The sequence below is a fragment of the Tamandua tetradactyla genome, chromosome 2, assembly GCF_023851605.1.
Source record: "Tamandua tetradactyla isolate mTamTet1 chromosome 2, mTamTet1.pri, whole genome shotgun sequence".
In the NCBI taxonomy this organism is placed as follows: domain Eukaryota; kingdom Metazoa; phylum Chordata; class Mammalia; order Pilosa; family Myrmecophagidae; genus Tamandua; species Tamandua tetradactyla.
The window spans coordinates 205,992,784-206,015,058 of record NC_135328.1 but is presented as its reverse complement, the minus strand read 5'-3'; the positions used below and the strand labels follow the sequence as shown (position 1 = coordinate 206,015,058).

General features: G+C 51.8%; 1 long non-coding RNA gene across 1 annotated transcript; it reads right to left on the bottom strand.

Moving 5' to 3' along the window:
* Window positions 1–12,225: 12,225 nt before the first annotated feature.
* LOC143664248 (uncharacterized) lies at window positions 12,226–18,254 on the bottom strand. The gene is made up of 4 exons (XR_013166393.1): window positions 18,208–18,254; window positions 17,581–17,708; window positions 13,383–13,459; window positions 12,226–12,338 (listed from the first exon to the last, which is right to left on the bottom strand). It is a non-coding gene; the product is annotated as an uncharacterized LOC143664248 (long non-coding RNA).
* Between the last annotated feature and the right edge of the window lie 4,021 nt (window positions 18,255–22,275).

Sequence of the window (22,275 nt, the reverse complement as noted above, 5' to 3'; positions counted from 1 at the left end):
TGCCCAGGGTTCTCGGCGCCCTCCCAGACCCCCACCCGCGTTCTCTGCAGCCTGGCACTCGGGGTCCCCACCTCTGCAGGCACCGCCTCTCTAGCTCCGCGCGCCCCTCCCCGCGCGCCCCGGGTCCCCGCCTCTCCCGCTGCCTCTCCCACACCCTCTGCGCCCGAGTGCGCGCTCCCCGCGCCCCGAGGCCTCTACCTGGCACCGCAGTCCACACTCCCCACACCCTCGGCGTGCTCGGTCCTCGGTTTCCCCGCTGGGAGTGTCACTTACTCTGCCGCGGTGAAAGCGTCGCGGTGGGAACCGGGAGGGGGCACATTCAGAGCAATTAGCCTACGCACTGTTGGCAGCGATACCTTAATAAATAATAGTCTGAAAGGCATGTAAATACATATTAGAGCGCATTACGCGGGCAGGAGACATTGCACCGGGCCCGCGAGCTGGAGCCCAGACACCGGGAGATTGGCAGACGCCTGCGGCTGCCGGGAGAGCCCCGCGGCGGGGGGGCTGAGCGGGATGGAGTGGAAGGAGAGGCCCGAAAGGACCAGAGAGACACAGAGTCACAGAGAAAGACACAGAGGGAGAGAGGGAAAGAGGGAAAAAGAGAAGAGTACTAAAGAGAAAAGGACAGAATCTGATGGCCCTAGGGATGCAGAGGGGAGGGCTTCCTCCCTCCTACGTCTCAGGCTTTCTCAATTCTCATCCTACTGCACAGACTGCTCCTTTTCAGGCTCTTCTGCTTGCTCCCCACCTCTTCACAGTGGGGTGCTCCAGCCCTCACTCCTGGCACCTCTGCTCTTCTGTCCTCACTCACTCATTAGCTGACCACATCCAGCCTCACTGCTTTAAGTGGCATCCATGTGTGATTCCTACACCAGCCAGACCTCCCCTCCCAACCACAGATTCTAGCACCTCTCTTGGATGCCCACACCTTTAGCATATGACGGCTGAATAACTGCCCTCCCTCTGCAAACTGCTTCACCCCCAGTCTTCACCAGTCCAGTAAGTGGCTGCTCCATCCTTCCCGTGGCTGAGGCCAAAAACCTCCCAGCCATCCCTGACTCCTGGCTCACACAACCCACATGCAGCCCACCAGGGGATCCTCTCTGACTCCATGTGTTTCCAGAATCCTGCCATTCCTCCCAGCTCTGTGGCTGCCACTTTAGTCCAAGCCCCATCTCCTCTCACCTAGACTGCTGCAACATTTCTTTGCACAGCTACCTGGGCCCGTCCCCTTGTCCCCCACAGCCTCTCTGTGGGCATGGGGGAGCTATTAAATAATCAGATCAGGCTGTGCTTCTGCTTAAATGTTTCACTCAGAGGAAAAACCAGATGCTTCAAGTGGCCTGTCAGGTGCTGAGTGATCTGCCCTCCACCCTTCCTCAGTGCTCAGGCCTCACCTCTGACTTCTCTGCGCTCCCCATCTGTCCAAACCAGCAACCCTGACCTCGTTGCTCCTCCTTAAACATGCTAATCCTGTACCCACCTCAGAGCTTTTGCACAGGCTGTTCCCTCTGCCTGGAACATCCTTTCTCCAGAAATCATCATCGTTAGTCCATCACCTCCTTCACGTCTTTGCCTTAAAGTCCCTTTCTTTGGGAGGCTCACATGACTGTCCTGTTAAATCTGAGCCATCCCCCCTCAACCGCAAAAATAAAATCCCTCCTCATCCTCATTGCCTGCTTCCCACTCTTCCATAGCACACATCACCTTCTGATATGCAACATGACTTTCTTATTTTGTTCATTGTGTCTTTCTCCCAAAAAAGAAAGTAAGCTCCATGAAAGCATAGATTTTGTCTGGGTTCTTTTTTTTTTTTAACCCCAACTGCTATATCCCCAGGACCTGGGACAGTGCCAGGAACATAGGAGACACTCAGTAAATATTTGAAGGGAGGGAGAGAAGGAATGGGGACAGAAGTAGAGAGAGTCAGGAGAAGGGAAAAGCAAGGAGGTCCTGGGAGGGCTCTAGCTGGTTAGAGCTCAGAGTGGCCCTGGGGCGGGCGCGCGTGCAATGAACGGGCACCAGGTTGGGGAACTAAAATGCAGCAGCCCAACCTCAGCCAACCCCTGCCCCGCCACCCGTGGCAGGGAGCGCCAGCTTCACCTCCGTCCCCAGCTGGGTGTTGGACCCCAGAGCTGCAGGCGGTACTGTGTGGATAGGCTCCTGGTAACAGCCACGGTAATTACTGGTTGTATGCGATTAGGGGATAATTATGCTTAATAAGTCCAAAAGTAATTACCACGCAGGCTGCTTGCTGCTTTGGAAAACAGAGGCCCCCAGTGAGCGGGAGCCAGAGGTGGAGAATGGAGAACATGGGCATGGTGGAACACCAAGAGCCCTGATCCATTTCTCCAGCAGATGCCAGAATCCTATTGGTGGCGCCCCTACCAGGGGCTTGCTTACCTCCAGTGATAAGGAACTCACTATTGCATAAGGCAGCACCTTCCATCGCTGGAAGTCTGCATGTACAATTTTGCCTATAACTTCAGCAATTCCGGGCTGTACTGTAACCTTTTCACTTTTTCACTCGACATCTTAGCATGTCAATAGATAGTGTTACAGTATCATTCCTAAAATGAGCAAACTGTATCATTGGTGTATTACCACGGATTATCCTATTTGACTCTCACAACCACACTGAGGTTGATTTTCCTATTAGTCCCCCTACACAGGGGAAGAAACTATGGCCCTGGTAGGTCAAGCTCAGAGTGGTGGTAAGTAGTGGGGTCAGAACTCATTTATTATAGTCCATCTACTGCTCAAATTTTACTACTTCCCCCTCGGGTCACACAGAACCACTAACCCATATCCCATTGAGCCTTTTCTTCTTTATTCTAGACAGACGCTGGCGGCTGGAATCACTGCAGCATGCTCAGAAGGCCACAGGTGCTATGAATAGGACAACTGGTTCTTCCTCTTGGTTCTGTTACCACCTAACCCTGTGGCTTTGAGCAAGTCATTTGACCCCTTTAGGCCTCCATTTTCCCATCTGTGCAGAGAGGGCAGAGGGCCTCCAGGTCATGATCTGCTTCCTCAAGCCACCCCTAAGACCTGAGCAGCTCCAGGCACACACTGGCCCAGGGTCCCATGCCAGGGGTCTGGGAAGACTCAGTGACCTTCTCTAACCCCTGGCACAGTCCCTTTCTTCCTCTGGCATTGAGCTACCTTATAGAAACACCTTGGGAAGAGGCCTTATAAGAAGCAAAAAGACCAGTGATCAGTGCTCTGATCTGGACACACAGCCCTACCCTTCCCTGACCCCAAGGAGCTAGCTGCAACTTCATCCTTAGAACTTGATTTCCAAAGGAGGGAGAGAAGAATGGAAGTTCGTAAGACTTCAACAATCTCACATTAAAATACAAATCCCCTTTCTAAGTTTGCAGCCCTCAGCTGGGATAAGAATCATTTGTATGGTTATAACTTATGAATGTTTACAGGATGACACATTGTTGTCCATTTTCTCACTTGGCCTTTACATCAAGCCTGTTTGAGGAATGGCTAGTGCTATCCATAATTTACACATTAGGCAACTGAGGCCAGGAAATGGAAGCGACTTGGCCAACATCACATAGCTAGCATAAGGCAGAGTCAGGATTTGGTCCCACGTCTGGCTCCAAAGGCTGTGCTAGTGATCACTCCTCTACACTTCCTCCCAGCCTCGAGGCTAGCTGCTTGGGCATCTGGGAAATCATATGAGGTCAGATAGGCTGAAATGATAAGATCCATCCTCTCCCGTGCATTAGAGCCAAAGAGGTTTTCAGAGGCTAACTAAGGTCTCCAACCCTGTCCTGCTGACATCTTTTTGGTAGGCCATCCAATGCAACTTTCTCCCCAGAGGAATGTCCTCAGGATCCCAGTGGAAAAGAGAAGTGTCCACAAGAGCACATGTGCAATAGAGGCTCATCTGCGCCTGAGCAGTGCAATGTGGGGAGCACATGAACATAATTAAAACCACTCCTGCTCCCTCAACCACCAGTCTGCAGGCTTGAGGGAAGGAATGGAGTGGGAATAGTTTCCCTCACCCTGATGAGCTTTGGGGGGCTACAGGTATGGAGTCAGGAAGGGGTATGGTCCCTTTAAGTCCCATTAATATGAAGCGTATATCATAATTTAAATTTTTTTCTGTGGCCATGTCAAAATCACAAAATTTTCTGGCAAATCAGAAAATAAAGTCACTGAAAAACCGTAAGACATGGGAGAGGTGAGCTAGGGTTGGGCTACTCAAGAACTCCCCAGAGTAGTGGGGTGACAAACCACCTAGGGAGATTTTCTAACATCCCCAACCCCAAAGGATTCCTATTCTACAGGTGAGATGCAAAGCCCTGAAATCACCGTGTTGAACGGACTTCCTGCAGGGGAATCTGCAACAGCCGCTGCAGGCTGGGCTGCGGTTGGCGACCCTTGCCCAGATGCCCAGCAATGCTTCAGCACCAGGGACAGGGCATGGTCCCACGCTGCCTATGTGGGGCCCTTTTTAAAACCTTAGTCTTTTTTACTTTGTGTGTGTGTGTGTGTGGTGGCTGATGTCTTCGTTTTCCAGGCAGCTGTGACAAATGCCACATAGTGAGTTGCCTTAAACCACAGAAATGTATTGGCTCACCATTTTGGAGGCTGGAAGTCTTGCTTCCTCGGGGATCAGTGGCGTTCCGGCTGGCTGGCAATCCTTGGGTTCCTTGGCTTTCCCATCACAGGGTGATGTCCTCTCCTTTCTCTCCTGGGTTCCTGCTGACTTCCAGCTTCCAGCTCCTTCCCGTGACTTTCTCTTTGTTTGAATTCCTTCTCCTTCTGAAAGATTAAGGCCCAACCTCTTTCAGCTAGGCCACACCTTCAAGAGGTCCTATTTACAATGGATTCACCCCCACAGGAATGCAGATCAAGACCAAAAGCCTGTCTGAATTGGGGTGCACGATCCAATCACCCATAGCGGGGAAGAGTGGGGACTTCTGCCCTCTTCCCTCTCCTCAGTTGGGATTGAAAGCATGTGCTGTCCGTGGCCACTTGCAGGGCATTGAAAAGCCAGTGGTTTGGGGGATGGCAGACTAACAACGAGCTCAGAAATGAGGACCCTCTCCCTAACCCCAGAATAAAGACCTGCTTTCACTTGATGAGGGAGAAGAGAAGGCCTGGCCTGGGAGGCCTGTGTTTCAGCCTTGGGTTCCCTCCCCCCACCACCCACAGCTGGCCACGCTGCCTTGGGCAGGACACTTCCCCTCTCTGGACCTCACTGTGACAGGCCCTGGGCCCTGTGGCTGCTGAGGGCTGGGTTTGACCTCAGAGCTTCTGCTGGCTCAGCTAATGCTTTCTCCTCTACCTCACCGTGGTTGCGAAGCAGCAAAGAATGCCAAACCAGTGTTCCTCGAACTGTGACTCCCAAAAGTGAGAGTGTCCTCAGAAGTGTTTTGTGCCTAAAGAAAGGAAGGGAGTACTATGGTAAAAATAGGTCTGGCAATCACTAAAGTAAACAAAGCTAAACAGGTCTTTCTGCTGAAGGACTTCCCGGACCTTCTTATGTGCTGTCATGTGTTGATTATTTCCAAGAAGGGAGGCAAGAAGTGCAGTGTTTCCCCAGCTCCTATCACTGAAGGCCTTAGGAAAAGCTAACAATACACACAGCACGTACTAAACACCAGGCCCTGGGCTGAGAGCTCCCCATTTTAACTCATTCCATCTTCACAACAACCCCCGGGGCAGGTAGTATTATTACTGACATTTTTCAGAAGGGGAAACTGAGGCATGGAGCCATTACATACTTGCCCAAGGTCACGTGGCTAATGCACGACAGAGCAGGGGTTCCAACCCAGGCAGAGTCTAGTCTGTCCTTTCAACCACTTCACTAAACTGCCTCCCCCTGGGCGCACAGGCCCAGCCCGAAGGGAAATTCTGCCCTGAACGCAAGTCAATTTCACTTTGGAAATTCTTAGAAATAGATTTTCCTTTTCTGTTTTGTTTGGTCTGGGCTAATGTTTAGATTCCCTGAGCAAACAATGGTGGGCCAGATGATGGCTGGGAAGCAGGGGGAACCCAGGGTGGTTTGTTTTAATTTTTTTTTTTTTTCAATTAGGTTTAGCTTCTCTGTGAAAAAGGCAGAGAACTGCTGCATTCCTCCCCTGGGGGAGAAGAGAAAAGAGATAAGAGGAGGGTGGTGAGAGGAAGGAGGGAAGGAGAAGAGAGGTGGTAAAAGAGAAAAGAAGAGAGGGACAGAGCAGGTAGAGGTGGGGAGTGACTTGGAGAGAGGAGGGGAGTATAAAGAGGAGATAAAAAAAGAGAGAAGGAGAGAAAAGAGAGAGGGACAGAGAAAGAACTGAGGGAAAGAGGGAAGCTGAAGCCCTCCCCCCACTCAGCTCCTGGACCCTGGGGCCTTCCCCCTTGTCCCACCTTCCTGCCAGGCCCCCACCCATTCTCTTCCGCTCCCCCAGTGGGGAGAGCGCCTCCCCACTCCGCCCCCTTGGGAAGCGAATCCCCCAGCCCGGGGCAGGCAAGGGCTCTGCGGGAGCCTGGGGAGTGGGGCTCGGTGCTGCTCCTACCTGCGGGCCCCAGGACCCCACATGGGAGCCTCTCCCATCCCCCACACCCCATTCTGGGCCCAGCCCCACCTCCTGGCACTTTTCTCTGCTGTTTCCCCAGAACAACCCAGCACCCGTCACCTGCCTCCGGAAGCCTCCACTCTCTTATTTCTTCCCCGGAACTTCAAAAAGGCCTGACACAGTTTCTCTCCAGCAGTTCCTCCCTCCCTTAGGTGGCTCTGTCTGTTCCAGAACTCAGCTGTGCCTCTCATCTTCCCAGTCTTAATAAAATGAAAAGCCTTGAAACATGGATGCTGCTTCTCTTTGCCAAAGGAGCAGCGACTGGGGCATCCTTGGAGAGAGCCTGTGCTACGGGGCCCAGCCCCAGGGCTCCCTTCAGGGTGCTGTCATCCCACCAGCCTGGGGCAAGCACCTCCAGGCAGGGCTGCCCTCTCCACAGCTTCAGGCCTCTCAGGGGTTCAACCCTCACTCCTAGTGCCTCTAAGAGGGAATTTGGGGCCAACGTTGCCATGGTAACCATGGTACCAGCAACTGCCATTCATTAGGCTCAGGGTGGAGAGTTATATGACCTGGAATCAAAAAATGGGAAGCAGCTCACATCATAGAAAGAGCAGTGGGCTGGTAGGCAGGGGGCTCGGCGTCACCCCAGCAAAGCTGCCATCGTGCACAGCCACTCTCAGCAAGTTACCTGCCCTTGCTGGGGCTCAGCTGCCATGCCCACCAGACGGCACACCTGTGCGAGCACGGGGAGAGCTGGACGAGACCATCCCCAAGGCCTCTGGATCCGGGGCTGCCTCTAGCAGCTCAGTAGCAAGAGGAAGGATGAAAGCCCCTCCCACGTACACCCACCAGCTCCTGGGAGAAGGGTGAAGCACAGTCAAAAGGGTGGCACTGAAAGCTTCACGTCTGACTCACAGAGCAGAAATCAGAAATGCCCCTGTCAGTACAGTACAAAGGAAACCAACCTCCCTCAACGAGCTGCTCTCCCTTAGAAAGAAACTGCTCCCATCCTCACCCCGAGGCAGGCTGTCAGGGACCCCCGGTCCTCTTCCTACCTCCTTAAAAAAAAGAGCAGCCCTTCCTTGGCCCCTTCCAGAAGTCTATATTCAGGGAAAAGCTTGAATGCGAGGATGTGCATCCAGTCTTGCTCATAATAGGGAAAACTTGAAGTCAACCCAAATGTCCAGATGTGGGAGGATGGCTAAGGAAATTAGGAAAGTGAAGGGTACGTACCTGCAGCCAGAATATTAGGGCAGCTACTAAAAATTATATTAACTAAACTTTTACTTATGTAGGAAAATACTTTGCCCTAATATCAAGTAGGAAAAATAAGATATAAAATGGTGTGTGCTAAATGAATTTTGTAAAGGACATAGAAAAAGATACTTAGCTTAAAGTAAATTCCATTTACATTTTTTAAAAAACTTAACTTTCCACATTTTCTACAGCCACCATGCATTATTATATTCCAGAAAAAATAAAAGCTATTTTTAAAAGGTAGGCCTTGACAGGGAAGCAGCTGGTTTTGACAGCCCTTAGTTCAAATCCTGACTCTGACATTTTCTAGCCGTGGGCTTGGTGATGTCGTTGACCTCTCCGTGCGGCTGTTTCCATCCATGGGGGTGGCGAGAATGCCCATGTCTGAAGGCTGGTGCGTGGATGGAAGGAGACAGGGTGCACACAAGCAGCAGCTATTAGCCAGGCTCCACGTGGCCACGGCTCAGACCCGGGCTGGCCGAGTCCTCGGCATTCGTTCTAAGGCTGGCATCTGGCCTCTCGGCCTGCAGAGTCTCCATGGCCTCACCCTCTCTCAGACCTGTTTCCAGTCCCGTCGGGAGAGCCTACCTCCCCAGTGCCCCGGGCTTGTGCTCCAGCCGTGGGCTGGAAGCTTGCTCCAGGATGCCCAGCTGCTTCTCAACTCCCGCCCCGTCCCCCAGCCCAGCCCTGGCACAAGCTGTCTCTAGTATCCCTAGCTAGAGTCTGCTCACCCTGGCCAAGGGCTATCTGACCCCAGCTGCACTGAAAGAGGTGCTTGGTCCCCAGGGACCGTGCCCTTTTCATATCCTTTGCCATGTCTGGGGTAAAGGACACAGCCAGGAGCGCAGTGGGGAGGCACCCAGGGCTGAGGCAGCCTCTGTACCCCGAGCCTAGGGGAAGAAAGCGTCTTTCGATGAATCACTGGTAGCAGCTCCTGCCCTCCCCCACCTCGAAGCCCAGTGACAGACATGTTTTACCTCTGATAATTCCGCCATTTTTGGCACCTAAGAGGCAGGGAGAGACGGAGGAGAGCAGGCAAGAGAACAATGAATATTTTGTGGCAGCCGGAGGCAGCTGAAGGTTTCTGCAGAGTGGCAGGCAGAGTGAACAGGGAGGGGTGCAGGGATGGTTCCGAGGTGTCAGTGCTGAGGGCTGGGAAAAAAGGGGATTCCTGGGGGGCATAAGCCTGAGACCCACCCTCCCTCTCTTTTTTTTCCTTCTGTTTTTTCCCTCCCTCCCTTCCTTTTCCTTTTCCTTCATTGTTTTCTTTTTTCCTTCTTTTCCTCCTCCTTTCTAGCCCTCATTCCCTCCTTTAATCATTTATGTGTTCCTATTTTTAATTGCTTCTTTTTCTTTCACCCATTTATTCAAGTGACACTCCCTTTGGATCTGCTCTGTGTGAAGTCCTGCAGTGGCTTCTGGGGATACTGGAATGCACAGAACTCTCCAGTCCAAGGCACACATGTTGATATTAAAACCCTTTTACAGAGGGTGAAACTGAGGCTCAGTAAGCTGCTGTGACTTGCCAAACTTCACGCAGCCAGTAGGTGGCAGAACTGGGACTTGAATCCAGACCCCGGTGGCTCTAAGGGCCATAATGTGGCCCACTGACTATGATAAACCTTAGTGCAGTGGTTTGCAGAGGTGCAGGCCACCCCCGGCAGGTGGCAGAGGGGCAAACTCCTGCAGCCTCTGGCCACAGATGGTACTTCTGCCCAGAGGCCCCACTGCTGCCTTAAGCCATTGGGGGAAAGCAGGGTGAGCAGGCTTTTGTCTGCTCCTAGCTCGGAGCATCCCTCAGGGTCAGGCAGGGAAGTGAGCCTGAATGGTTTTGAAGGCCAACGTCTCTCCCGTACCCCAGTGCCTCGTTCAAACTGGGCATCTTCCCCCAGCACCTCGGAGAGCCAGCTGCTGGAGATGGCGGCTGAACCACGCAGCAGCCACTTGCTCCCAGCCCTGGCCTGAGCTTCCTGGGATCAGAGCTGCAGACAGTGGGAAGATGTGTGGAGACCATCACTGCCAACGGCCTGTGGGTGGCGCTGCTGAGTACCACCGGATCTCGAAAAACGCAAGTTGTTATTGCCACCTCCTTGTCACTGTTATCTCCTCTTTGTTCATCCAGGGTAAGGAGCAGGAAGGAAGGGGAGCCTGGGAATGGAAAGATGGTGGGTTTTGGAGGCAGAGTCCTGAGTTCAGGTTCCAACTCCAACCCTCCATCAGCCACTTGCCTTCACTCCTGAGCCTCGGTTTCTTTGTGTGCAGGATATTGATAATAACATCTCCCTGACATGTGCTGATACCTCCATAAAATAACACAAATGAAGCTCCAACTACTCTAGCTGCATTCATTCATTCATTCATTCATTCATTTGTATACAGGATGAATGTATTGAGTAACCGTGTGTGCTGAGCAGAGTTAAACTTGGAGGTGATGGTGAGACTAGGACAGACAAGGTCCCTGCTTTAATGGGGCTCACATGCTTGGGGGGGTGGAAATGGGGTGATAAAAATAAAACTGGGTAATGATGGCAAGTGACTGGGTAGCTACTTGAGACAGAGTGATCATGGAAAGCTTCTCTGAACAGGTAAATGGCAAGAAGGAGTCACGAAAAAAGTGGGGAGAGCATGTCGCAGAGGGAGTGGCACGTGCAAAGGCCCTGGGGAGGAAATGGCTGGGGGCGTATGTGGCTGGTGAGGATGAATGACAGGAGTGATGGGGAAAGTGACAGGGGCTGAGGTTGAAACAGCAAGTATGGGACACCCGTGAAAGGAGCATGGCACACAGCAGCAGCTCAATACTAATAGCTGGAGGTATGATCTTGAGGTCTCATGACTTCATTTTCTAGCCGCCAAGACTGAGGCAGACCCACCAGCCGTACCCTTTTCCCACAGGAGGGTGGGCCCCCTTTGGCTGTCAGCCTGTCGTGAAGCAGAGGACCTCTGGGTCCATCAGCCCTCGGGGCTTAAGGTCTGAACAGACAAAGTGGATCCCCACACCTCATGAAATTGCAGGGTCACCTTTCTTAGCCACCCCCAGTCTTGCCTGCTTCGCCTGCTTTGTAAAGTGATGAGCGCCCGAGTGGAGTGACCACTGTGCCCCAGAGAGCCTGTGGGAGGGGCCGGAACCCATGTCGGTCAGGTGGACAGTGAAACTGGCCTGGCTGGGTCTGTTAAGCTGCAGGAGAGGGGGCTGTTTTCCGGGACCTAAACCCCTGACCCTTAGGGGTGAGTGTGGGAGGGGTGTGGGGAGGACCTCCTGCCACCTCCCCCCACCACCTGCAGACAGCGCTCAGGTTTCCGGAGACCGCCCAGGCCCTCTCCAAGAACGACTGCAAATGCTAGGGCCTTTCTGCAGACCCCAGAGCTGCTCAGGGATGTCCCCCCGAACCCCTCCACTCCCATTTGGTACATACCGTCTCCCCTGTGGGTCTCTCCCTGTCTCTTGTTCTCTCCCTCTTTCCCCTCCCACCCTCGTCTCCATCCTCAGTCTCGCTCCCTCTCCTCTCTTATTTCATCTTCTTCCATCATCTCTACTGCTCTCTCCTCTTCTCCCTCTCGTCCCTGGATTGACTAAATGGTTGGTTGGTTGATTGATTTCCCTCTCCTGGTGGCCAACAGATGTCTAGGTAATTTACAGGAACACATAAAACTCAAGGTAAACTATGACCCAAGGTACTCAGGTAGTCAGGCTCAGTCCGGGGAATGATCTCCGTATTCCCAAAGGAAGAAAGGGCTGCCAATCCTTTGGAAAACCCTCCACCAGGAGCGTTTCTCTCCACAGTGCTGTCGATAAGTATGGGAATGGGTCGCAATGAGTTCAAGGGTGCCCCAGCACCCATCTGCAGGGCAGCACCCCCACCCCATGCCGCCCATCACGAGCTAAAGCACTGGCTTCCAGGGGTCCCCAGAGGGCTCCCAGGTGACACAGAATCATCCGAGTTCACTGAAAATACAGAGACTCAGATCCAACCAAGAATACTCAGCTGGATTTTCCAGGGCTGGAGCCCCAGCATTTATGTTGTTGACAAGCTCCCCAGGGATGCTGTTGGACAGTGGGAACTGAGGAAGCCAAGCACGGCAAGGGCTGAAGAGAGGGCAGTTCTCTTTATTCTTTATTCAGTCATTCACCAAATTGCTATACTGAGCATCTTCTACTTTGTGCAAGGCAGTGCGTTCTGCACTGGGTATAAAACAGACACAGCCCCTGCCCTTGCGGTGCTCACTCTGCTACACTCTAGACCCAAATCTCAATGTCCCTCCTGGGTCCCACACAATCCGGGCCTGCCCAGCTCCCCACATGCCAGCTCCCCTGGTTCCCTAACCGCCCCAGACTCTTTCTCCCACCACGCGTCTGCCCACGCAGCCCTGTTCCACCTGCTTGGGATGCTCAGGCCATTGCTCACTTCCCCCCTTGTCCTTGCCACTTACCAGCAGAGACATGAGCAAGGTAACAGGTAGGAGGCTGGACTCCAAAGTTCAAATCCCAGCCCCACCACTTGCTAGTTGTGCATGATCAGGCGATTGACTTGATTCTCTGTGCCTCGGTTTCCCAATCTGTAAAATGCAACAATGGCTTTCATCCTGTAGGGGTGAGGATGATGTGAGTTAATATGAGTGAAGCACTTAGAATGGTGCCTCGCCCTGGAGGTGATGTGTGACATCAAAGCACTGACGCAGAGCACAGATGCTCACCGAGTTAACAGCCAGCACTCCAGCGAAGATCAGCCCCGGTAGCACTCAGTAAGTATTGGCATCATTATTACTTCACGTCTACCCTTACCTCCTCAAGGAAGCCTCTGCTGATTCCAAAAACCACTTCCAGATCCCTGTCCCCACTTCTCTTAGCACTTGCTGCTTTTGCATAGAGCTTAAAACCATTTGAGATTGCATTTCCATCTGTAACTACTACAGACGGCTGCCCTCCCCTCTTCCCTACAAGGGCAGGGGCCACATCTCCTGTGTCCTCACTACTGGGCTCCCCATTCCCAGCATAAGGCCTGGCACTTAGTGGGAGGTCAAAAAATATTTGTTGAATGAGCAAATGAAGGAATCAAGTGAAATGCTCTGAGTGCAAGGGCATCTTGCCTACTCCCTGAACCCAACCTCAGCATGAGTCACATTCAAAGAAATATTCGTTTCTACACAGAAATCATCAAAAGGCAAGTTAAGGCTTTACTGCAGTCTCTTGAGAGGATGCCAAAAGGGGAGTTGCATTCATAATTCAGACAAAATATCTGAAATGCCCTTCCCCTCTCCCTCTTGCTTCTCCAGCCTCTCAGGAGAAAGACCCATCTGCTTGCCCCTGAAAAGAAGCCCACACTGAAATGCTGCTCAATTCATTTTTCTGATGAGGGATCTGGAGACCACACCATGTGCTCCGAAACCTTTCCTCTCTAAGAGGGAGGTCACCTGGCCAGTCAGGGGGAAGGTGAACCCCTGGAGGACCAGTGCACAAAGAGCTCTCAGCTCCCTTCCTGTGCCCACTAAGGACGCCCAGAAGTCCCCTTGGAAGCGACCAAGGGCAGAGAGCAGAAAAAGGAGGCTGGAGCCCACCACCATTTACTGAATAAGCAAACAGCCAAGGGAAGACAGTCTTACCAGGGGTGCTTCCCCTTTCATTCCTGACAAAACTAGAGCCCATAAAGGCATCATAGAATGTCCAAGCTGACAAAGAACTAAAAAAAAAAAAAAAAAAAAAAAGATTACTCAGTGCCTTCAACAAGTTCCTTCCCCTCTCTGAGTCTTGGTTTTCTCCATCTATAAAAGGGCTGCTACCCTCCTTCCCAGCTGGAGACTAAGATGGTGAGTCTGATAAGCCAAGAGCAGCAAAACTAAATTGACCTAGAGCTTAGGCATGTGGAATTAGAGAGAGAGCCAAGTCTTCCTTTGATTTGGCCAGACTCCCGGGGGCAGTCATAAAGGCAAGAAAACTCAAGTAAGAAAAAAAACCAAAACAGACTTTAACAAAATGTGTTTATTATTGGGGTGTCCCTAGGTGCAGGTCTTAACCACATACGATCTTTCTTTCCTATGGCCTCCAGGGAAGTTTGCCTGCATCTCTCTTCACTTACCCTTAGACTGGTTTGTATTAACTATAAAACTATACAGGTCCATCTCCCCCTAGAGAGCTATAAGATCCTTTCCGTCAGGAAACACACTCACCTTTGTGAGTGTGGTGAGGGAGGCACCATACCCTGGGTGCTAATGAACACTCATTAAATGTGTGCTAACTTGAATAAAAAAAAAAAATGACTCCTCCTCTTGTTGGCTATGTACTGTTGGGAAAGTGTCTTAGCCTTTCTGAGCTTCAGTTTTCTCATCTGGAAAATGAAAATGAAAATTGCATCTTCCTCATAGGGTCATTTTGAAAATTAAATAAAACTATGCACCTAACATGCTTAGCTCTATACCAATCACAGGTAAAGCTTTCAATAAAAGTTAATACTTAATAGTGTATTACTTTTGGTGGTATTGGTGGTCATGACAGGAGTGATGATGATGCTTGTGATGGTGGTGGTGATGGTGGCTGTGTCGATAGTAGTGGTGATCATCATGGAGTGGTTGGAGGTGACAGTGGTAATGATGGCCATGGCGATGGTGGTGAGATGCTGTTGAGATGGTGGTGGTGGTGGTGATGGTGGTAATGATGGCCATGGCGATGGTGGTGAGATGCTGTTGAGATGGTGGTGGTGGTGGCGGTGGTGGTAATGATGGCCATGGCCATGGTGGTGAGATGCTGTTGAGATGGTGGTGGTGGTGGTAGTGATGGTGGTAGTGACAGTGGTAATGATGGCCATGGTGATGGTGGTGGTGACGGTGGTAATGATGGCCATGGTGATGGTGGTGGAGATGCCACTGAGATGGTGATGGTGGTGGGGACGGTGGTAATGATGGCCATGGCGATGGTGGTGAGATACTGTTGAGATGGTGGTGGTGGTGGTAGTGATGGTGATAGTGACAGTGGTAATGATGGCCATGGTGATGGTGGTGGTGACAGTGGTAATGATGGCCATGGCGATGGTGGTGAGATGCTGTTGAGATGGTGGTGGTGGTGGTAGTGATGGTGGTAGTAACAGTGGTAATGATGGCCATGGTGATGGTGGTGAGATACTGTTGAGATGGTGGTGGTGGTGGTAGTGATGGTGGTAGTGACAGTGGTAATGATGGCCATGGCGATGGTGGTGAGATACTGTTGAGATGGTGGTGGTGGTGGTAGTGATGGTGGTAGTGACAGTGGTAATGATGGCCATGGCGATGGTGGTGAGATACTGTTGAGATGGTGGTGGTGGTGGTAGTGATGGTGGTAGTGACAGTGGTAATGATGGCCATGGCGATGGTGGTGAGATGCTGTTGAGATGGTGGTGGTGGTGGTGGTGATGGTGGTAGTGACAGTGGCAATGATGGCTATGGTGATGGTGGTGGTGACGGTGGTAATGATGGCCATGGTGATGGTGGTGGAGATGCCACTGAGATGGTGATGGTGTGGTAGTGATGGTGGTGGTGGTAATAAAGGTGGCAGTAATGGTGGCTGTATAGATTGTAATGGTGATCATGGTTTCGATGGATTATGGTTTCGACAGTGGTAATGGTGGCTGTGTAGATGACAGCAGTGTCATTGGGAGAAGCTGGTGGTATGGGGATCATGGTGGTGATAGTAGTGTTGGTGCTGGTTGAGGTGGTGGTGGTGGCAGTAATGGTGGCTGTGTAGACTGTAATGGTGATCGTGGTTTCAATGCTGGAGGTGATGGTGGTAATGGTTGTGTGATGGTGGGTGGTGGTGGTCATGATTACGATGGTGACAGTGGTGGTGGCACTGATAGTAATGAAGATGACAATGATGTGATGATAATAATAGTCCTTCCTAGGTCAACTCAAGCCTAGCCCAAACTCGGTCTCCCCTGGCCCCTTGAACCCAGCCATATCCTTGGCACAGCAGGCACTTGGAACCCTTTCAAGGCCTTTTGGTCTCAGTACTGCTGTTGAGGCGGAAGCAGAAAACATACACCCACACTCAATAAAAGGTTGGGATGTTTCATAAGGCATGTTCTGCCAACAAAAGGTGAATGTAATAATTTTGAAAAGAATATTAGTGCACTTGAGCTGCTTAACAGCCCTTTAATACAGTGCTCAGCAGGAAAGGCAAGACACGTGGGCAATAAGAAATATGTATCCATTATACCCAAGAGGACGGCTGGTGCGTGGGGATCAGAGGCTGGATTCTGTTTGCCTGGGAAGGAGCCGCCTAATGAAACACACCACAACTCTTTGTCAAGCACCGACTATGTGCACGCCTGGCTCTGTAAGGGGTACAACTGAGCATAAGGCCCAGTCTTTATCTTTGCAAAGCTAAGTGCAGAGAAGGGGAAGCAAAACATACAGAATAAAAATGCTGACATCTGCCCATTCATTCAACAATTGTCTGCAAAAGCTCTACTATGCATCAGGCCTGTGTAAGTACTAGGAATACAGAAATAAAAGAAAGGCTCTGATCTCAAGGAGTTCACAGCCTGGTGGGGCAGACAGAAGAGTAAAGAAACAAAACAGTGGGCATCAGGCTATCTACAAGGACCACCACTCACCAACAGCTCACTACGTGCAGGCACTGGGCTAAGAGCTAACTTGCATCATCTCATTATGATCTCCACTCTGTGGAAGAGCAAATATGACCCAGAGAGGTTGAGGGAATTGCCCCAGGTCACGGAGCTCCAAAATGGAGGAGTCAAGATTTGAATCTGGGCTTGGGGCTCTTAGGCACCTGCTTAAGCCCAGTGGAGACCAAGAAGAGAGAGTGGTCACCTCTGCCCAGAGGGTCAGGGGAAGTTCACAGTGGAGACTCTGAGCTGGGTCGTGAATGACAAGGACGAGGAAGAGCACGGCACAGGCTGGGATGTGGCCGGGCCGGCAGGGCTGTGGGCAGGAAAAGGCATCCTGAAAGGAGTGGCAGAGGGAGCAGCAGGGAACCGAGGGAAGACAAAGGTGGCTGGGGTGGAGGGTTCAGGCGGGTGGAGGTGAAGTTGAGGTTGCTAAGTTAGAGGTGGAAGCCAGGTGCAGGCTGTTGAACTAAGGCCAGAGCTATCAGGAGTCGGAAACCGCAGACAGCTGGGCTCTGGGCTCCTGCTGGGCAGTGCAGGAATTAAGCCTGACTCTGCCGCACCCTGATTTCACCTGTTCCTTAAGGAACAAGAGAACCCGAGTTTCCTGGTTGGAACATCCTTCCGGCCTTTGCTGATTTAGGGGCCTCCGTTCCACGGAGGGGCGGTGGGAATAGAAAGATGCAGGAAAGGAAACCCTGAAGGAGCACCAAGGGCCAAAGGAAGGAAGGATTTTATAACCTTGGTCTCTGCGCACCTGGGCTCTAATCCAGCTGCAAGCACCCTGGTGAGAAAAATGTGTTTGCTGCATGTTCTGCTGGGCCTGGCCGACTCTGCATGCAAATTTATGCAGATTATGTGCAAACAGAGTCACTGGCCTCCGTGAGAGAAACCAAATGCCTGGTAGCTAGGGGAGCCATCGAAGACCAGCCCAAGCTAGCAGGTCCACCCAGGCACAGATCCCTGACTAACCCTGTTGGCTGCAAGGCTAAAGTGGGGGGTTGGGCAGAGGTGGGCAGTAGGTGGGAACAACTTCCCTAAATAACCTCTTCTACCCTCCCAGGGCCTTTGGGTGCCGTGAACTGTGGACTTCGATATGTGATTGCTCCAGCCCATTCTTGGCAGAGCTGTAAGAGGGGGGTCTGCTCTGAAGGAGCTGCCCCACCCCCACCTCCCTTAGGAAGGGCCGTCAGGAGAGGCCTCACCCTTTGGCCCGTTTCAGAACCACTGCGAGACGTGCTCAAATACAGCTTCTGGGTGGGCACCGGCGGCTCAGTGGCAGAGTTCTCACCTGCTGTGCTGGGGACCCAGGTTCGATTCCCGGAGTCTGGCCCTGCGGAGGAAAAAAAAGAAAGAAAGAAAAAGAAGCAGCTTCCGTGGCCACCCTCAGAGACAGAACTTGCAGGTGGAGAAGGGACCTCCTCTCGCTTGGCGGACAATCCTCTTCGCCCTCCTGGGGTCTCCTGCAGTCCCTCAATGCCCTCCAGCAATGCTCTGGGTAAGGGTCTGTCTCACCCACTGCACTGGGAAGGCCTAACCTAGCAGTCGGTGGGGGGTGTGTGAATGAATGAATGAACGAATGAATGAGTGGTGGGGAGCAAGGAGAGAATAAACGGAGCATCAGTGAGCTCTTCAGGAAAATCCCAGAGGGTCTGAGCGTGCCAGGGAGGCAGGAGACCGTGTGACTGGGCACACCTGGCCTCCTGCCCCCAGGCAGCCCTGCGGCCACCCAGCCTGGGCTGGCATCTTCCCCTCTTCCCCGCTCCTGCTCCCGCACCCTCCCTCCCCCCACCTCAGCCTAATGGTCTAGAAAGTGAGCTGTTCCTTGAAACCTCACAGCGGGTGATTAGATCTATGGCAGCTTCCTAGGCTGCTCGGTGGTTCCCATGGCAACCCTGCTGGGCCCGGACTGGCAGCGGGCCACCTGGAGGAGAGGGAGGCGGGCAGGTGCGGGGCTGCTGACCAAGGCAGGGCGGCGGGAGGCAATGAGGCGAGATTCAGCAAGGATGGAGCCATCAAGAGACCCTGGGAAGAAGGAAAAGAAAAGGGGTCATGGAGACTGGGGTGAGCTGGGGAGGCTGGGAGAGACAGCAAGAGGTCAGGTGGGGGGCGGTTGAAGGAGGCCAGGAGTTTTGGAGAAGGTAGGAAATGGGGAGACTGGTGGAGTCTGGGAAATGGGGGGAAAGTGAGGACCTGAGATGGGGAAATTCAGGGAGGCTGTTGAGAGAGAGAGGGGAGTAAACCAGGGGAAATGAGAGCAGAGAGCCTGCCAGGCTGGGAAAAGCAGGAAGCCAGAGTCCCAGGCCTGGGGAAGCTAAAGCAGAAAACAACGGCCAGTCCTGACCCACATCTGCACACACCTGCACACACCCCGAATAAGGAAGGGAGTGAGCACAACTGCTGTTCACGAGGGCACTCGGCCTCTGACCACAGCCCGTCTCGGGGCTCAGGGCTCAGGGCCTGGGCACTGCAATGGTGGATTCCAGTGGCAACCACAGAGGGGGCCTGGCAGAGGAAAGTTGTATTTGACATTCAAAAGGACAAAGAGCCCACCAAAAAGTCCCCATGGCTAAGTGCCTGGGTCTGTTTTGACACTGAAGCATTGAGGCTCGGTTTCTGGGAGGAAGCCCGGCCGTCCCCCCAGGCCAGCACTGATGCTGGCACAGAAATGCAAGGACATCATCCACGTCCTGGTCCACCCCCAGTTGCCAACCCAAGAGAACTGATGACTGAGCCTGGGATGAAAGGCCTGGAATCACCTGGTTGGGGTGAGACGGCCCAGAATAGGTACCAGACGGGAACCAGGAATTCCAGCACTGCCCCAACTTGCCGTCTAGCCCTGGACTCACTCGTGGTCACTGTGTGAAAAATGTTTGGATCAGATAATGCACTTTGCAGAGCCCTTTATGGGTAAGTGAAAGGGGCTCAACTCAAAGTGGCTTAAGCACAAATGAAATTTATTTACTCATAAAATTGAAAAGTAACTTCAGGCATAGAGAGGTACTCCAAAATGTCCTCCCCATTTTCTCTTCTTTGTTTTATTCTCAGGAAAACTTTCTCCCTGGGGTGGCACTCTCTCCCTTCTGGCCACCAGAAGCTCCAGGCTTATATTCTCTATTCAGTAGAAAGATGGAGTTTTTTCCTAGTGGTGCCAGCAGAAGTCACAGGCTGGTGCTCACCGGGCAGAACCGGGCTACAAGGTAATGACAGGGGCAGTGAGCCCTCCTGCAGCACAGCTGCTCCAAGCAGTGTGGGTACTAACTCATTTAAACCTCAAAAGGATGCAGACAATTATTATGTGCATTTCACAGATGAGGAGACCGAGGCAGGGTAGAAAACGCACCCAGCTTGACCAAGTTTACACAGCTAGTAAGTGGCAGAGCTGCGATCCCAACCCCAACCCAGGCAGCTTGGCCACAGTGTCCCTGTTTCTAACTGCCTTTCAAGGTTTAGTGGGCATAACAGCCACCCGGGGGGCTTGTGAAAGCACGAACTCCTGGGTCCCTGTCCCAGAATTTTGATTCAGTAGGGCCGAGCGGAGCCCAGAAACTTGCTGCCGCCATCTGCAGACCATGCTCTGAGCAGCGCAGAATCACTTTCAGGTACTTCATGCAAGCCCCTTGGTTCAGCTGCTGGAACCAGTCGTGGGGACTTGACTTGCCATCCCTGGTCCCAAGGCCAACCCATTTGTGCAGGGAGGTGGGGGACCAATAACTAACCCTGCCGACAAAGGAGATGGGGATGGGGCATAAAGAAAGAAAACAGCTTCTGAAATCACAAGAGGACCACTTGGGCATTCTCCCTGAGCCTCAGTTTCCTCAGCTGTGACTTGAGGGTAACAATAGTACCTTTCATAGGATTGTTGTGAGAATGAAATTAGTTGATACGTGTAAAGCACTTAGAATCATGCCTGGAAAATAGTAAGTGTCCAATAAAAGTTACATACATATTTATCACACATGAGCACGACCACACACACACACATATGCCAGTGCTTGTGGAAACACACAAGAGTACAAAGGTATCCAAACACACACTTGCAAACTCACATGGGAAGATGAAAAAATGCAAAACCCACACAACACAACTTTGAGCACACGGCCACGTGCAAGATCTCAAACACACATAAGGACACGTGTGAACACACAAATGGAAATGTGCACACAAGGTAAGTTGGTCCCTGAGTTTATTCTCACAGATCCGCTTTGAATTCACTACTGCCAGGTGCTCACCCAAATCAGCTTCCCTTGGTGGGTCTCAGGAAAGAAGCAAGACTGAGATGGGAAAGCATCATGGTTAAGAACCGCATATTTGAATCAGAGTTAGGCTTATGATCTGCCTTCACCTATTACCAGCTGTGTGACCGGGAGTGAGTTGCTTAACCTCTCTGTTTCCACCTTCATAAAAAGGAAATGACGATGTACCTACTTCCCAGGGTCGATGTGAAGATGAAGCGAGCAAAATACTTAGCACAGCTTCTGGGCTATAGAAAAAACTCAAGAAGTTGGCCATGAGTATTGTTCTATAATTATTAACGTCTCTCGTCTCTGCAGTGGGCCTCCAGGTGTGGGGAGGAATCAAGGCATGTTTGGGAAAAAGAATAGCCGAGATTGGGTCAACCCTCCAGGCGCTACAGAACGGGGCTCTCCTGCCTGCCACCGCGGTGGCGGCAGCATCCACACTGAGTGACTGCTACCCTGTCAGAGCAGCAGCGCGCCCGGTGGCCCGAGAGCTGTTGACAGCCTTCTCCCAGCACTCAGCCCCTCCCCCTGCAGCCATGAGTGGCAGGTGGTGTTTAGAAATTGCAGCTACATGTAATTTTTATTCAGTGGTTTGTATACACGTACAGGATCCATATCGGATGTGGGCAGATGTGATTTGCATTGTGGAATGGCTGGCTCAGCGGGGGGCCGGGGTTGGTGGGTCTATGCCAAGTGATCAGCAACTCCACATTCAAGGTCAAGAGGTGTTAGGGTAAAGATGGCATGTAGGACAGCTCTCCAGGGCCTCCTGAAAGCCAGAACCCAATTCCTGCACTCCCTTCCACCACTTCCTTCTACCCTCCCTGGAAGTGCAGCCAAGTAGTAAGAACGCGCGCTTTAGAGCCAAACAGAAACAGCTTTAAATCCTGACTCTGCACCTTCTGCCCGCATGATCTTAGTTGAGACCCATAAGCTCTTGGAGGTCTCCTGGGGTGGCTGGAGAAACTTGGAGAGACGGAATATATATATATATATGCCTTGGTGTATAGCAAGCGTTCATAAACAGCACTTAGAATTTTTCACCAATCTTGGCTCTTCAGCTGGTACTGCTGTCTCGTCACCCTTTTTTCCCAGAAACAACTTCAGAGCCTTGGCTCTAAGACAATATCACCCATTGGCACTGGCAAGCACTACTTGGCAGAGTCCCTCAAGAAACGACAGCAGTAGCGTATGCACTATAAGATGAATGACTTACTTTTGTGGTTTTTAAACACAAGGACAGAGCTCGGGTCCTAGACCAGTGTCAAGCACATGGTAGGCACTCAATAAATATTTGACTTAATGCATATGTTTATCCACTCATTCATTCTAAAATGTCATTGAGCAGTTTGTGATGTTTTGGGCACCATGAACATAGAGATAAATCAAGCATGGCCTATGGGGAAGGGGGAAGGGGAGACAAAGATGAGGTGAGAAGTAGTTCCACCAAGAGTCCTGACCTCCCCACTCATAGCCCAGTTTTGGCTTTGACCCTGAGCCAAGCTACTACAAGCTACTTGTAGTTTCTACTCAAACACAAGGGTAGTCACTGCCTCCCATAGTATTCATTCATTCAAAAAGTATTTCTAACCCAGCCTTGAACCTGACAATGATCCCAGAGAGCCTGACTAGGTGCTCTCTTCTTCAAGAACTTTTGAG